The sequence below is a fragment of the Hemicordylus capensis genome, chromosome 1, assembly GCF_027244095.1.
Source record: "Hemicordylus capensis ecotype Gifberg chromosome 1, rHemCap1.1.pri, whole genome shotgun sequence".
Taxonomy (NCBI): Eukaryota; Metazoa; Chordata; class Lepidosauria; order Squamata; family Cordylidae; genus Hemicordylus; species Hemicordylus capensis.
In genome coordinates, this window is record NC_069657.1 from 46580952 (window position 1) to 46595058 (window position 14107).

The 14107-nt window shown below is 44.9% G+C and overlaps 1 protein-coding gene across 18 annotated transcripts in view; it reads right to left on the reverse strand.

The window, feature by feature from the left end:
• ADCK1 (aarF domain containing kinase 1) overlaps positions 1-14107 on the reverse strand; it is a 198593-nt gene that overhangs the window by 89300 nt on the left and 95186 nt on the right. The window lies entirely within an intron of this gene.

A 14107-nucleotide genomic window follows, 5' to 3' on the forward strand; every position in this document is an offset into this window, starting at 1 on the left:
GTTGGCCATCTGCTGGCCACTATACAGTAGACTCCTAGGGTATCCAGACAAGAAGATGGCTCTTTTCACAGAGTAGTCAATTCTTGTAATGTTTACAGGATAGCTGGAGAAAAATCACTGTCATGTCCTGATTTTTTTAAAGCACTTCATTATAAACATCCTGAATGTTTAAGGCATATCAAGAAAAGGAAATGCTTTGTGACTGATGTCACTGGAGAAACATTCTAACAATGAACCATAAAAACATAACCTTGTACACCACTCAGGGCTCCTTGGAGAAAGAGCAGGAAAAAACAGTTTAAACAAAACAAAACAAAATAGGTTATAATTAGTGTAACAACTCACACAATAATAGGAACACAGGAAGCTGCCTTATATTGAGTCAGATCATTGGCCCATCTAGCTCAGTATTGTCTACACACTGAATGGCAGCAGCTCTCCAAGGTTTCAGGCAGAAATCTCTCCCAGCCCTACCTGGAGATGCCAAGGATTGAACTTGGGACCTCCTGCATGCAGATCTGGATGCTCTGCCACTGAGCTGTGGCCCCATCCCCAGGCCAGGGATCCTCTCTACATAGCAGAGGAGCAAGTTGCCCCTCCCCCTCTCAAAAGGAGCCAGGCAGATGTCTCTGGGAAGCTCAGAAGCAGGGCTCAAGTCTAGTTTAAATAATTTCAAGTAGGAGAATGTTGGCTTCAAACCTTGTATGGCGGCTGACAGAATAAAGACAATGGCCTGATTCAGACATCACACAGAACCATAGTTTAAACCTGGTTCTGCATTACATTCCTAAGCTGGTGCACTCCTCCCTCCCATTTGCATTCAATGTGGGGTGGGAATCATTATGGTTTAGAACAAGTTGGGATTCACTGTAATGACAACCGAACTTGACAAATCTTGACTTGTTCTAATCCTCATTTCTGAAAAAGCCAGAATCTCAGTTTCACAACCTGGCTTGTTCTAACCAGAACAATAAGCCAATGAATGATAGTTTGTTCTAAACCATTGCAGGAAGGGGAAAAGTCCCTCCCCTCACACACAAATCCAAAGCTCAGGAGTGTTGCATAAAGGAGGATTAAACCATAGTTCCACATGACATTTGAACTGGCCCAATATTGAGCAAGACTAATAGTCTGAATTAATATTATTAGCCTTCTTTGCTTAAGGAAAATAAGTTTATAAGATTGTCCAGTTACGGGTGTGTGGGTGTGAGGGCGTGTGTCCCCTATCAACTTCACAATGCCTGGACTGATCAGGCCCAAAGTTGGTACAGTTGTAGTTACACATAGGGAGACCTCAACAGCATCATTTGTGATTATGTCATCCACCCCAATTCAAGATAGCAGATGCATGAACCTTTGAGGCGCAAGTGGGCTAACTTGAGAACTGCCTAACCAATCTGGACCAAATTTGATATAGCTGTAGGTACACATAGGAACACCTCGACAGCATCATTTGTGATGATGTCATCCACCCCAATTCAACATGGCAGATTTGTGAGCATCTGAGGTAGAAGTGGGTTAACTTGTGAAGATGTTAATTATCAATTAAGATTATAGTGAAATGAAAGTAGGCAGATTAGTACTTACCAGAAATTCTTGTATTAATAATATTGACATTTCTATTCTGCCCTTCCTTCAAGGCGTCCAGGGAAGCTTGCAACATGGTTCCCCATCATTTTATCCTCAAAACGACCTTGTGAGATAAGTTAGGCTGAGAGAGTATGACTGGCCCAATGTTGTCCAAAGTGCCCCATCCAGCAAAAAAATTAACCTGGATCTCCACACTGCTTGTCCAATAACTTGAACCCTACACTAGACTGGCTTTCTGTGTTCATGTGTACCTGCCCTGGATCCTATGAGTGAAGACAGGCAGGAACGGATACAAGAACAATCATGCAATCATAATTTAAACACTGACAGAATGACAAGAGAGTGGATGTGTTCCACAAACACAGGTTGTTCACCGCCCAAGGTCACTCGCCTGCTGCCTCTCTCCCCATCACAGATTCCCACTCCCCTGCCATCTCCCCTCACCTCCCTCCCCAGGCCACCTGCCTCCACAGCAGCTCCTAAGGTTCCGGGAGTCGCAGCAGCTTCCTCAGGTTTGCCCAGCTGCTGCATCTGTTGCAGGGCCGTGATGAGAGGCTGAGCAAACCTTAAGAAGCCGCAGTGGTTCTGGAGCCTCAGGAGCTGCCACAGGGACACATGAATAGAGGCAGCAAGTGAGCCACCTCGGAGGTGGCTGGTAAGGCAGTGGCTGGTATGGAGGTGGCTGCAGGACCTGGGGTGGAGGTGGGGAGAAAGACAGCAGATGAGCTGGGGGGTGGGGTGGCTGTGGCAGCGGCCGTCAAGTTTAGAACCCAAGTCACCGCCAACATCTTTACACCACTGGATTTAAATATATTGGCATAAGTACTTGTACTGTGGAATCACACATGTGTGGAGCAATGACTAACACTGAGGGGAACAGTGGGAATTCGACCCACCCACCCCAGGGATCCTACACTGTGATTTGCCACCACACCTGACTTTTATATCAACCCATGCATAGATAAAATAGGGGTAAAAGAATTAATCACAGTATCTAGCATGCGTGCATTTCAAATCCTTCAAATCTTCTCTCACAAGTCAGTTCACTGAGAGCCTTGTCGGCTCTGTTGCTTTTGGAAAAATGTTCACATTTCTGAGGGTCATGAGGCTTCAACAATATATTCCAAACCGGCCCTCTGTAAGGTTATCCAGGGACAATCCACTCCTCATAACAACATGCTGCTGCTGCAAGTATAGCCCTAAATCATGCTGCCCCCTCTCCTCTACACATCTCTCACGTCCACAGTTCAGTGCCTGGACACAATAGCAGTCAGGGCCATCATCAGCACCCAGGAAGGTTAAGCAGCTGCCAGTGCCCAAGGACAGAGCTTGAAAGACCCATGGAGCTGAACTCCAGACCTAGCACAAGCCCTAACCCTCCTTATTCTCTGCTCTTCCAGTGCTGGGAGAATAGCAACCATGTGGATTAAAGACTATGGAATTTGAATGGACTGCATACACACTTGCCGAGGAAAGAGTGAGTCCTTTGTGTGGGAGAGGACCACATTTCCTGTCTAAGAGGGCTCACTGCATACCTCTTGCCTGGGGGCTCTCTCAAACCTGGATCCAGCCTTGCCAGCAGTACTAGGAAGGAAAAGTTCAATGTAGCAAGGTGTTCTGTGTACCTTTCTGCTCTGTGGTTTCTGCTACCTCTGCTAACTTCACAGAGCCCGCCCCCCACCATTTGTTGTGTAGACCACAAAAGAAAGTTGGCAGACAAGGGGTGTGTGTGTGGCGGGGGGGGGGTTGTTGTTTTTTGTTTTTGTTTTTGCAGAAGTCTCTAAGTCATATTGCACCAGACACTAAATGATCTTTCAAGCAGCTATCTCTGAGTTTCTCTTCAACCACCTCGCATTAACTCCCAAGGAATCGAGATCATGGATGATCACATGGTTTCTCAAGGGATCAGCACATGACTTTTACAGGTTCCATATGGCTCATTAAGATCAAATGCAGTACACCCATGCATCTGAGATCCTTCTCTCTCTCCCCACCCCCTTCTCTCTCTCTCTCTCTCTCACACACACACACACACAACCCTTTGTTGCATTGTTTGGAAACAAATCAAATCATATTTAACTAGCTATGGCCTGCATGTCAGTCCCACCAGGAAGCCTGATTCTTTCTTTATTGGACACCAACTCTTGCAGCAGGTCAAAATAACAAGAAAGGCAAAAGACCAGCCATTACTCATGGCTTCTTTGTCCTCCCTCAAGATCAGTTGTACTCTCCAGATACAGTGATTTTAATAGTTCTTGGGCACTAGGCTTCTGTCTCGGCTTCTCAGAAGAGCAGGAGAAAAGGTATTTTTAAAATCCTCATTCTTCAGATTGCCAAATGTCCTTAATTTACAGCTCTACAAAACATAATCAGTGTCCCTTATTTCAGACACCACGGATTCAGAATTTATCTTGGTTTTAAAACTTTGATGTAGCAAACACTTATCCCCTAATCATGTTTAGGAGGAAATTCTTTTTTTCCAATTAATAGTTGTAATTTACAAATGTAGTGTCAGGTAACTGCATGCATGAGCTAAATTTATTCCAGCAATAATCGAATTCACTTCCACTGGAGAATGGCACCTTGATCTAGCAAGATACATAGCTAGTGCAGATGGGATTCACACTTAAATGTACATCTGCATTGTGATGCTCATCCAGGTTCCATTAAACTGGCTGGATGCATCTTTTAGTGAGAATAGGTATGCACATCCTCACCCGGGGCCAATAGCTGTTGCTCATAAGAAACTGCATAAGATAAGAACTCAATCAAGGCCTGGGAATTAGATCCAAGAAAATGTTTGTATATAGAATTACTTTAAAACCATTATTTTTAAAAAGTTAATCAATTCCCAAATCTGTCCCTGAATTTATCTGTTGAAAACATATGTATCTTGCATTTCCAAAGCTTGAGGCAGCTTGAAATAAACATAAAAACCATAACAGAAAGTTATACATGCAGCAGTTAGTATGTTGGACTAGGATCAGCCGATAGTGTGTCAGATTTGACCTGAGTTCAAATCTCCACTCAGCCACAAAATTCACTAGATGACTCTGGGCCAGCCACTTCTCTCTCTGCCTAACCTACTCCACAGGGTTGTTGTGTAGAGGTAAACATAGCCATGTACACTGCTCTGGGTGCCTTGGAGGAAGAGCAGGATATACATGTAAAAATAAATACACACACACACACACCCCACACAGCATGAACAATAAGACATTAAAAAGTCAGCAGCAAAAAGCCTTTTGGAAACGCTGGCTCACACTCTGCAATGCTAGAAGAGCAAGCAGAACAGGAGTGACACATGTGCACTTCCCTCTTTTGCCCTTTTATGTCTAATCTGGGGACGCAGTGACGCAGGGTTCCCAAAGCAACAAGGTGAGGAAATCGCCTTGATAAGCAGGCTATTCCCTCCAATAGCGGAGGGCGAGGAGGAAGATGCAGCGGCCAGAGGAGGAAGCAGGAAATTCCCTGCCTCCCAGCAGATTGGCTGCCTCTTTCCTCCCCTGGCTGACTGGACACTGTAAGTTATCTTTTACCAGCCATGGGCTTTTTTCTTTTCTTTTGAGGTGGAGTGGGGGGTGGAGTGCAGGCTGCTGATAGTTTTGAGTGACTCAGTGTCTGTTACCCATGCATAGGCCCACTGGAAATAATGGGCTTACTCATGTGTAATGTTCACTGCGTGCTTCTCGCAACTAGCATCATAAGAACATAGAACATAAGAACAGCCCTGCTGGATCAGGCCCAAGGCCCATCTAGTCCAGCATCCTGTTTCGCACCGTGGCCCACCAGATGCTGCTGGAAGCCACAGGCAGGAGTTGAGGGCATGCCCTCTTGCCTGCTGTTACTCCCCAGCAACTGGTACTCAGAAGCATCCTGCCTTTGAGGCTGGAGGTGGCCCACAGGCATCCTTGCCCTACACCCACAGTCCGAGATGGCAGCAGCAGCAGCAGCCACTGATCGGAGGACAGCCCAGAGCATTAACAAGCAGCCCAACATAAGCAGAGGGGGAAGGCAGGAGCAATTTTCAATGCTCTCTCCAAAAGTAATTTTTTGGCTTCAGAAATATGTCCCTGAGGGTTGGGTATGTCTTGGGGGACCCCACACAGCAGCTCTCAGGGGGCTGAGTTGGCATCACCAATAATGACCCCTTGAATACTGTACACCAAAGAAGATCAGAGCCACTAAAGGGTTATAATGCATCCCCCTGCCAGATGCCCCAACTGTATTCTAGCAAAATGTTCTGGTCCATCTCAAAAGTCACATAAAGGCCACAAAGGTTCAAAAGCGTCAAGAGTCCCTCATGTCAGCTTCCAGATCACCCACCAGAGCTGCCCAAGCCACCTCCGCCCATACCCATTCCGCATCAAAACACGTTTCCTCTCCCACCTCATCTCTTTTTGTCTAATTGTTTCTTCTTCCCTTTCATACAGTATCTCTCTCCACACTTTCTCTTTGTCATGTTCTCTCTGTCTCTTTAAAATTAAATATCACCCTGGCGCTGCCCATGCAGGCAAAGTAATGCTAAGAGGAAACTCTGCGGCTGAGAGGGGATTCGAGCTGCCTAGCTGGGAATCAATGAGGCATGGAAGGCTCTGTCTAGGTTCTGAAATGCTGAAAGAAACCGGGGCGGATCAGTGGCGGCTGAAAACGTATTCAAGAGAGAAGAAAAGGCCCCTGTCGCAGAAGCGGCATTCAGCCGAAGCTGCACAAGGAGAGACAGAGGCAACCAAACTCGGCATTTTAATGTGTAGCTTTCCTACTTTTCTTCGTTTCCAGAGAGCAGTTCAGAAGGGGCCATGAATAATACTGAGGAGGATTTAATTTGGGTGAGGATGTAGATTTTTGCCATATTTTCAGGGCCAAAGGCCAACCCTAAAACACATGAATGAATAATATACAGAATGGTGCCCTTACTTCAGCACTATGGAAATGCAGCCAAACTTAACATGTTCCTGGGAATAAGGGAAAGAGCTCCCAGGCTTCCAGTGCCCAGGCATCTTAACTGACTATTAAAAGGCCTTCCAGATATACTTCAAGGTTCCAGTTTTAATCTACAAAGCTTCAAAAGGCCATGGCCCAACATACTCAGAGGCCCATCTCCATCCATGGTCAATCGCAATGTCTAAGGCCAACAAAGAATTTCATCGTTGTCCAGGATTGTCTCTCCTGGGCAGCCAGATGGGTGGTGGTCTAGCTCAGGGATTCTCAGCGTCCAATCATCAGAAGTTATTGGACTTCAACCCATGATCCCCAGCTAAAGGCCACTGGATCTGGGGATTATGGGAGTTGAAGTCCAATAACATCTGGAGACTCAGTGTTGAGAATCCCTGGTCTAGCCAACTCCTGGACTGCCCCATCAACTCACCAGCTAAGAGGGAGGCACTGCGTTTAACTAGGATTAATAACCGGCCTGGTTTTCTATCCCGGTTAAAAGTGGTTTAACCACAGCGGTTTGACCAGGATCTTCCAGGAAATATGTTTTCACAATCAGCTCTACAGGGCTCAGCGAGCCTTGGTTAACTCTTTAACCACAAATTCATAAATTGTGTGAATGCAGGCATATACAAATAGGGTTATACTATGCCAGCTGGACTAACATTACATTTATTGTACAGGAGGGGCAATAGCTCAATGAAAGAGCACATACCGTGCATCTGTAAGGTCCCAGGTTCAATCTCCAGTGTCTCCAGTTGTAGGGAATCAAGCTGGGAAAAGCTTCTGCTTGGCAACTTGGCAATTCCTGCCAGCTAGAATAGATGGCTGTAGGTGGACCAATGCTTTGACTAAGCATTAGGCAGCTTCCTATGTTCTGCTTCATGCAACACATCCTGTGTACTGCATCACACAACACAGGTAGGCTCAGTTCAGAAAGCTGGCAAGAGGCTCAGCCCTGCTTATTTTCAGCAGCACGCTCCAGTCATGAATTATATTATGATATCACAATTCAGTGTGGGTAGGGTGACAGCACGGGCAACTGCTTGTGGCCCTGGTGGGACAACACTTGTCCCTTTATACCTCTATACCAGGGCTGCTCAACCTTAGCCCTCATGCAGATGTTGGCCTACAATTCCCATAATCCCTGGCTACTGGCCACTGTGTTTCGGATTTTGGGATTTGTAATCCAAAAACAGCTGGAGGGCCTAAATTGAGCAGGCCTGCTCTAAACCCTCCAGTTTTTCATCACTGCTCGTAACAAAGGCTGTTTTGAGGTTTGCCCACCTACTCCAGGGCTTTACAAATACCAGGCACCAGGGAGTTTAACTGTGACACTTAGACTAGCATATTCAGAGGTAGAGTTAGTTAACAAAATTTTTATTTGTCACAGGCAGCCCTGTTTCTGTTATAAGTTTGTCACTTTTAAAGGGGATAAAAAGAAGCCCGTTTACCCTCACCTCCCCTGTCTGTTATTAAGTCTGGTAGTTTTGTCAGGTGTCCTTTGTCTCCCAAATTTTGGGGCTGGCTCCTAGAGCCAAAGACAATTTGACAAGGCCTGACCTACTCATACAGATTTGCCCAAATTACATCATATCTGGCAAGCGGTATTCCCTCTATCAGCAATTCCCAGATGTTGCTGACTACAACTCCCAGAATTCCCAGCTGCAATGGCTTTTGCTTGGGGATTAGGGGAGTTGTAGTCAACAACATCTGCAAATCTCTGTTAGAGGGAACACTGCTGGTAAGGTAATTCACTTTCCCAAAGACATTAGCCCATGAGGCCACGTGGACTCCTCCACCATACAGATTTACTGTATGGTCCATCTACAGCTACGTATTTACTACAGCTACAGTAAATCCAGCTACAGATTTACTGGATGGTCTCATCCTGCTACAGAGCTTGCATTTCTCTGCCATCTTCATGTATTGCGAATCTCACCCCCCATTCCTCATAAGATGTATACATTCTACAACCCCATTCTTCACAACATGGCCTTCTCAATCCACATGAGGGCTTCAAGTAAATGGTATTCAACTATATGTGAATTGTTTTATATTCAATGTAATATATAGAGAGATATACACACATACATACATACAAAATTCAACTATAAATGAAGATGGGGAAAGCATCCAAAAGTTAATCCAACTCCTGGCACCAAAGAGTTAATGATAACATAGGCTTCTGTCTGCTACCACATGGCCTTGGAGTGAGCAGCAGCAACAATTTATGCTGTTATTACCGAGATTTATTTATTTGTTTCAGCCAGGGTTAATTAGGGGGCTCGCAAATGTAAAGAGCTGACAGCGCTGTCTGGAAATGGTATAGTGCAGAGAGGAACAGCAAAAGCTGCCCCCACATGTAGTAGCTCTCTACCAACAAGAACTTTGCTGCTGATTAACAATGCCTGTGATTCTACTGAGGGAGAGCTCTTTGACTCTGCCACAACACGTCTGCACAGCCCCACTATTGTTCCATGCCTCTGCGTACTCTTGCTTTTGAATGTGCTTTGAACCAGCACAATGGTGATGGAGCTGCAGATTCTGGTCTCTCTCTTGCTTTAAAGGCAGTCATAAAAACATATGAACAGCCCTGCTGGATCAGGCCCAAAGCCCATCTAGTCCAGCATCCTGTTTTACAGTGGCCCACCAGATGCCACTGGAAACCTACAGGCAGGAGCTGAGGGCATAACCTCTCTCCTGCTGTTACTTAGTCAGTTACCAAGTCCTCTTTTTCTGTGCAGCCCACAGAATGCTCTCCCACAGAATGGGCCTCAGGCCAGACCTGAGTCAGTGGGGGATTCCAGAAGTAGATTCCTGCTGGATTGCATCTGGAAAGTCATTGATCTGGAGACATTATCCAAGACATCAAAGGACAAGGACACGACAGCAGTGTTCCCTCTCACAGGGATTCCCAGATGTTGTTGACCACAACTCCCATAATCTCCAAGCAAAAGCCATTGCAGCTGGGGATTCTGGGAGTTGTAGTCAACAACATCTGGGAATCCCTGTTAGAGGGAACACTGCACGACAGTCTCCTGGAGAGCTGCCTTGTGGTAGCAAGCATGATTTGTCCCCATTGCTAAGCAGCGTCCACCTTGGTTTGCATTTAGAAGGCTGACTACTTGTGAGTGGTGTAAGATATTCCCCTTGGAGGATGGGGCCATAGCTCAGTGGAAGAGCATCTGCATGGAAGAGCATCTCCAAGTAGGGCTTGTAGCTCCCACTGGGAGCGATACACTCCCAGTTAACAAGGTAACTTCAATCCCTGGCATCTCCAGGTAGGGCTGGGGAAGACTCCTGCCTAAAACCTTGGAGAGCTGCTGCCAGTCAGTGTAGACAGTACTGAGCTATAAGGACCAATGGTTTGACTTGGTATAAAGCAGGTTCCTATGTTCAACTAGGGGCACATGACTCAAGTCCCCAAGGGCCTTCCCAAGATCCAAGATTTGTGCTTGACCAAGACTATAAGCATTCATTTGCTTTCGGTGAGTTTGCTGCTTAATGCTGTTTGCTAAGAGGAGTGGTGAGATTCTACAATTAGAGTTATCAGCAGCTGTGTGCAACAAACACGGGGATCTGCTCTGAGCAAAAACTGTCAGAGCCAGTTGTGTAATTACTACCAACACTCTGATAATCTTTAGCAGTTCATGTCGATGGTTTTGAGCCAATGAACCTTTGGATACAAACATAAATAAAACTCCTATTAATTCCTTATGATGATGACTCCATTCAACAGGAAACCTAGGATCCCCAAATCTGCAATACTTGAATAGGTAAAAAATATATATATTTGCTAGTGTGCCTGTATCCTGCTGTGCAGTAACCACAGCTCTGTTCAAAATAGTCACCTGGGGGACTTATGTATTATTATTTTATTATTTATTTATTCAACATATTTTTATACCGCCCAAAACTCAAGTCTCTGGGCGGTTTACAACAAAACAATAAAAATGACAAATAGAAAGGTTAAAAAATTACAACAATTTAAAATTTAAAAAGTTAAAACTATTAAAAATCAAAAAATTAAAACAGTATCTAATTAAAAGCCTCGGTGAACAAATGTGTCTTAACTGCCTTTTAAAAAGTTGTAAGAGATGGACAGGTGACGTGGGGGAAGCAGCGGGAGGGGTAAGTGCACCCTCCCCCACTCTTAAAGGCAGACCCCCACCGCCTTCGAACCGGCGGAACCACTGGTTCTTTGAACCGGTTTGGAGGCCTATAAAGAGCCTCTGAAGTGGTTCCATGCACATCCCTAGTAGGTTTCAGGCAGGGACAAGTGTAGGCTCTCACCAGAAATGATGCAAGCATTAGTCTACAGAAGTCTGTGACAATCACATAACATTGTGCATGGCAATCACAGCAGCAACAGATATCACTAAGGAAAAACTTGCATTTTCACAGTGACAGCATATTCCAGTTGGAGCACTGAGAAAGTCCAATGTCTCTGCAACAGCAATGCTAATAAGAGGAAAGATGCCTTTATCTTGCTCATTTTTAAAAAGAAAACACCTAGAACAACACCAAGGGTAGCATCCACAATTGTCCTTAGACCAGAAAGAAGTGTTTGCTCTGGAGTAAGGACTCCATGTTCTTGGGTAAGGACTCTTGCTCCAGAACAACAGCAAGTATGGATAGTGTTCCATGTAACAGGGATTCCCAGATGTTGCTAACTACAACTCACAATCTGTGAGTGGGCGTTGCAGAAGAAAATCAGGGAGGCATCAAAAAGAGACAGAGCTGTAATAATGGGTGACTTCAATTACCCACACATAGACTGGGTAAATTCACATTCAAGTAATGAGAAGCAGGCCAAATTTCTAGATATGCTGAATGGCTGTGCCCTAGAACAGTTGGTCGGTCATAGAACCAATCAAAGAGAAGGATACCTTGGACTTAACCCTGAGTGGTGCACAGGACCTGGTGTGAGATGTCAGTGTTCTGGAACCTTTATGGAACAGTGACCATAGTGTGATCAAATGCAGTATATATACAAGGAGAAGATCACCAAGGAAGTCTACCATGGACACTTTGAACTTCAGAAGAGGAAATTTCTCTAGAGAGGAGTGTGGTGAAAATAAAACTGAAAGGGAGACTCAAGAGAGTCAGTTTGCTGCAAAATGCATGGAGTTTATTTAAGACCACAATAATGGAAGCCCATTTAGAATATATACTAAAAAGGAGGAAAGGTATCACAAAGTCCAGAAGGATGCCAGCACAGCTAACGAGTAACATCAAGGAAGCTATAAAGGGGAAGAATAATTCCTTCAGAAACTGGAAGGCCTACTCAAATGAAGAGATCAGAAAGGAACACTAACTCTGGCAAAAGAAATGCAAGGTGACAAAAAGAGGCAAAAAGAGAGTTTGAGGATCATTTAGCTAAAAGCACAAAGGGGAATAACAAAAACGTCTTTATATACATCAGAAGCAGGAAACCTGCCAGGAAGGTGGTTGGTCCAGTACATGATGAGGGAGTGAAAGGGATTATTAAGGAGGATATGGAGATTGCAAAGAAGCTAAACAAGTTTTTGCAGCTGTCTTCATGGCAGAGAATACTGAGCGTATACCTGTGCCTGAACCAAGCTCCTCAGGGATGGAGGCTAAAGAACTGAGTCAGATAGAGGTGACGAGAGGTGATGTTCTAAACTATCTGGAAAAATTAAAAATTAACCAGTTGCCAGGGCCAGATGGCATCTACCAGAGAGTCCTTAAAGAACCCAAATGTGAAATTGCCAACCTCCTTGCAAAAATATGTAATTTATCCTTACAATCAGGCTCTGAACTAGAGAACTGGAAAGTAGTCAATGTAAAAACTGTTTTCAAAAAGCGATCCGGGGGAACCAGGAAATTACAGGCCAGTTAACTTAACATCAAGCCACCTAATTGCGCAGCGGGGAAATGACTTGCCTAGCGAGCAAGAGGTTGCTGGTTCAAATCCCCACTGGTATGTTTCCCAGAATATGAGAAACACCTATATCGGGCATCAGTGATATGGGAAGGTGCTGAAAGGCATCATCTCCCACTGTGTGGGAGGAGGCAATGCTAAACCCCTCCTGTATTCTACCAAAGACAACCACAGGGCTCTGTGGTTGCCAGGAGTCGACACCGACTCAAGGGCACAACTTAACAACTAGCTTAACTTCTGTGTTGGACAAATTGATGTAAAGCACTTTCAAAAATCAAATTGTTAAGCATATAGAATAGCAGGCCCTACTGAAAGAGAACTAGCATGGCTTCTGCAAATGTAAATCTTGCCTCACCAACCTTTTGGAGTTTTGAGAGTGTCAACAGGCGTGTGGATAAAGGTGATCCAGTTGACATACTATACTTGGACTTTCAAAAAGCCTTTGACAAAGTTCCTCATCAAAGACTCTTGAGAAAACCTAGCTGTCATGGGATAAGGGGACAGGTCCATGTGTGGACTGGTAACTGGTTGAAGCACAGGAAACAGAGGGTAGGTATAAATGGACAGCTCTCTAAATGGAATAAGTGGTGTCCCCCTTGGATCTGTACTAGGATCAGTGCTTTTTAATATATTCATAAATGATCTAGAAGTTGGGGTAAGCAGCAAGGTGGCCAGATTTGCAGGTGACACCAAATTATTTACGGTCGTGAAATCCAAAACAGATTGCGAGGAGCACTAAAAAGAGCTCTCCAAACTGGAGGAGTGGGCAACAAAATGGCAGGAACGTAAACCCAACTTCACATATACGCTGATTGGATCTGAGTTGTTGTTGACTGACCAGGAGCGGAACCTTGCAATCGTGGTGGAAAGCTCATTGAAAGTGTCCACACAATGTGCAGCAGCTGTGAAAAAGGCCAATTCTGTGCTTGGGATCATTAGGAAGGGGACTGAAAGTAAAACTGCTAAATATCATAATGCCCTTATAAAATCTATGATGCAACCACATTTGGAATACTGCATAGCTATGGTCACCATACCTCAAAGGACATTACAGAACTGGAGAAGGTGCAGAAGAGGACAAGCAAGATGATCAGGAGCCTGGAGCACCTTCCTTATGAGGCAGAACTACAGCACCTGGGGCACTTTAGTGTGGAAAGGATTCGACTAAGGGGAGACATGATTGAGGTGTATAAAATTATGCATGGAGTAAAGAGAGTGGACAGAGAGAAAAATTTCTCCCTCTCTCACAACACTAGAACCAGTGGTCATCCCATCAAACTGAAGGTTGGGAAATTTGAGGACGACAAGAGGAAGTACTTTTGCACACAGCACATAATTTTAATCTATGGAAATCTCTGCCACAGGATGTGGTGATGGCCACTAGCTTGGATGGCTATGCGTTCATTCAGTCATTCAGTCATTCGATTTCTATACCGCACTTCCAAAAATGGCTCAGGGGAGTTTACATGGAGAAATAACAAACAAATAAGATAGAACTCTGTCCCCGAGAGCTCACAATCTAAAAAGAAACATAAGATAGACACCAGCAACAGTCACTGGAGGTACTGTGCTGGGGGTGGATATAAAAGGGGCTTAGACAAATCCATGGAGGACAGGTCTATCAATGGCTCCTAGTCTGGTGGCTATAGGCCACTTCCATCCTCAGAGGCAAGA